The sequence below is a fragment of the Hemiscyllium ocellatum genome, unplaced genomic scaffold (assembly GCF_020745735.1).
Source record: "Hemiscyllium ocellatum isolate sHemOce1 unplaced genomic scaffold, sHemOce1.pat.X.cur. scaffold_3193_pat_ctg1, whole genome shotgun sequence".
In the NCBI taxonomy this organism is placed as follows: domain Eukaryota; kingdom Metazoa; phylum Chordata; class Chondrichthyes; order Orectolobiformes; family Hemiscylliidae; genus Hemiscyllium; species Hemiscyllium ocellatum.
Window position 1 is genome coordinate 34,150 of NW_026868343.1, and position 3,351 is coordinate 37,500.

The following is a 3,351-nucleotide window of genomic DNA, read 5'->3' on the forward strand; positions in this document are numbered from 1 at the left end:
ATCAGCACTTAACATCCTGTAATCCTGCAGATCCAGACGTTTGGGAAGGAATAAAGTTTGACGATCAGCAAGATGAAAGGGAGCCAAATTCAGAGAGAGAGAGAGAGAGAGAGACACAGAGACAGAAAGAATGAGAGAGAGGAGTGCGTGCAGAAGGGGTGTGTGTGTGTGTGTGTGTGTTGGGGAGGGTGGGGATGGGGGTGAAACAGCCTCCTTGCTCACACACCAGCTGCCCACACTCCCTCAGCCCCTGCGCCGACCCCACAGCCCGTCATCCCAGAGAGACATCTGGTCCCTCTCCGTTCTCTTGCAGTGAACGGCCGCAGTTTCATCAGACTCATTCCGGACTCCGAGCTCGGTGCGTTACCTCGGAGAGCGACGTTCCAGGGGGGCACCGACACCCACCCGGCAACGGTCCGAGGGGATATCCACCTCCCTCCGACAGTGTGGCCCTCCCTCAGTACTGGGCACAGGGAGGGAGGGAGGGAGTGTGGGCCTGGATTATGGAGCTCAAGGCCTAGAGTATATCCATCTCCCTCTAACTGTCCCCCCTCTCTCCCCACCCCCAGGGGTCCCGGGATTCGCCATCACGTCAGAGACCCTCTGCGCCCTCCTGCAAGCAGTGAGCTGCCTACTGCAGGGCCTGGCGTTCAGGCTGGCCAACTGGGCGGCTGTGTTCACCGTGCTGGCCGGTGAGTGACCGAGGGAGGAGTGGGGCGCGCGCGGGGCTGGGAGGGGGTGGGGGGGCGTGCTGGACACAGCGCTCTGACCTCTGACCGCCGCCAGGGCTCCTGGGAATGACGGGTCACGTGATGTACGCCACGGTCTTCCAGGTGACGGGTAGACTCGGACCTGACGGATGGAAGCCTCATGCCTGGGACTACGGCTGCTCTTTCTAGTGAGTGCGGGATCCTTCCCTTCGCCCTCTCCCTCCCGCCGCGGTCCAGCACTCCCAGGGACAGGGGGTTAGATACAAGGTAAAGCTCCCTCTACACCGTCCCCCCACTCCCAGGGACAGGGGGTTAGATACAAGGTAAAGCTCCCTCTACACCGTCGCCCCCACTCCCAGGGACAGGGGGTTAGATACGAGAGTAAAGCTCCCTCTACACCGTCCTCCCATTCCCAGGGACAGGGGGGTTAGATACAAGGTAAAGCTCCCTCTACACCGTCCCCCCCACTCCCAGGGACAGGGGGTTAGATACAGAGTAAAGCTCCCTCTACACCATCTCCCCACTCCCAGTGACAGGGGGTTAGATACAGAGTAAAGCTCCCTCTACACCATCCCCCCACTCCCAGGGACAGGGGGGTTAGATACAGAGTAAAGCTCCCTCTACACTGTCCCCCCACTCCCAGGGACAGGGGGTTAGATATAGGGTAAAGCTCCCTCTACACCGTGCCCCACTCCCAGGGACAGGGGGTTAGATACAGAGTAAAGCTCCCTCTACACTGTCCACTGTGCGATGCCCGTGCTGTCAGACGAGGTAGATTCCGGGATTCGGGAGATTGAGGACACACTGTTTTCCATCTCCCCGGCACCACCCGCCCCCACCCTGACCCTGCGCGGGACGGAGATAGGGAGGGATTGGAACAGGAGGGTGAGGGGTGTAGGAGGGTGAGGGAGATAGGGAGGGAGGGATTGGAACAGGAGGGTGAGGGAGATAGGGAGGGAGGGATTGGAACAGGAGGGTGAGGGAGATAGGGAGGGAGGGATTGGAACAGGAGGGTGAGGGAGATAGGGAGGGAGGGATTGGAACAGGAGGGTGAGGGAGATAGGGAGGGAGGGATTGGAACAGGAGGGTGAGGGGTGTAGGAGGGTGAGGGAGATAGGGAGGGAGGGATTGGAACAGGAGGGTGAGGAGTGTAGGAGGGTGAGGGAGATAGGGAGGGAGGGATTGGAACAGGAGGGTGAGGGGTGTAGGAGGGTGAGGGAGATAGGGAGGGAGGGATTGGAACAGGAGGGTGAGGGGTGTAGGAGGGTGAGGGAGATAGGGAGGGAGGGATTGGAACAGGAGGGTGAGGGGTGTAGGAGGGTGAGGGAGATAGGGAGGGAGGGATTGGAACAGGAGGGTGAGGGGTGTAGGAGGGTGAGGGAGATAGGGAGGGAGGGATTGGAACAGGAGGGTGAGGAGTGTAGGAGGGTGAGGGAGATAGGGAGGGAGGGATTGGAACAGGAGGGTGAGGGGTGTAGGAGGGTGAGGGAGATAGGGAGGGAGGGATTGGAACAGGAGGGTGAGGGGTGTAGGAGGGTGAGGGAGATAGGGAGGGAGGGATTGGAACAGGAGGGTGAGGAGTGTAGGAGGGATTGGAACAGGAGGGTGAGGAGTGTAGGTGGGCAGCTGCAGCCTGCTGTCCGCTCTGAGCAGCGGCCATGCCTTCTCCCGGGGGCCGGGTGGTAGCGGCCACTTGCTCCCTCTCGTCCTGGATCCCACCGGCGCCCCCTTCCTGTGGGAGAGCACAGCTTTCCCCCCGGGGGCCCACCTCTCACCCACTCCCCCCGGGCAGTGGGAGCCCTTCTCTGGGCGAGGGAGGCTGTTCATCTCCTGGGTCACTCCCACCCCCTCCCTGCCCCATCCCCAGCCTCCCACCCCCCTCCCAGCCCCCTCCTCCCCACCCCCCTCCCTCCCCCCCACCTCCCCCTCTCCTCGCAGTGGGATCCCACCCCAGCCGCAGGGAGGACAGAATCACTCCAGACTCAATGTGTGATCACACACAGGCACTTTATTTTTACACAGGAGTGTGTGTGCACGCGCGCGTGGGTGTGTGTGTGTGTGTGCACGCGCGCGTGGGTGTGTGTGTGTGTGAATGTGTGCACACGCGCGCGTTGGGGTGTGTGTGTGTGAATGTGTGCACACGCGCGCGTTGGGGTGTGTGTGTGTGCACGCGCGCGTGGGTGTGTGTGTGTGTGAATGTGTGCACACGCGCGCGTTGGGGTGTGTGTGTGTGTGCACGCGCGCGTGGGTGTGTGTGTGTGTGTGAATGTGTGCACGCGCGCGTGGGTGTGTGTGTGTGTGTGAATGTGTGCACACGCGCGCGTTGGGGTGTGTGTGTGTGTGCACGCGCGCGTGGGTGTGTGTGTGTGTGTGAATGTGTGCACGCGCGCGTGGGTGTGTGTGTGTGTGTGAATGTGTGCACACGCGCGCGTTGGGGTGTGTGTGTGTGTGCACGCGCGCGTGGGTGTGTGTGTGTGTGTGAATGTGTGCACGCGCGCGTGGGTGTGTGTGTGTGTGTGAATGTGTGCACACGCGCGCGTTGGGGTGTGTGTGTGTGTGCACGCGCGCGTGGGTGTGTGTGTGTGTGTGAATGTGTGCACGCGCGCGTGGGTGTGTGTGTGTGTGTGAATGTGTGCACAAG

General features: G+C 61.7%; 1 protein-coding gene across 1 annotated transcript in view; it reads right to left on the bottom strand.

Moving 5' to 3' along the window:
* Positions 1-2,698: 2,698 nt before the first annotated feature.
* atg12 (ATG12 autophagy related 12 homolog (S. cerevisiae)) overlaps positions 2,699-3,351 on the bottom strand; it is an 8,695-nt gene continuing 8,042 nt past the window's right edge. The window contains exon 4 of the mRNA XM_060823059.1: positions 2,699-3,351. This exon is cut by the window's right edge and continues 1,604 nt beyond it. The gene's annotated coding sequence lies outside the window, so the exon portion shown is untranslated.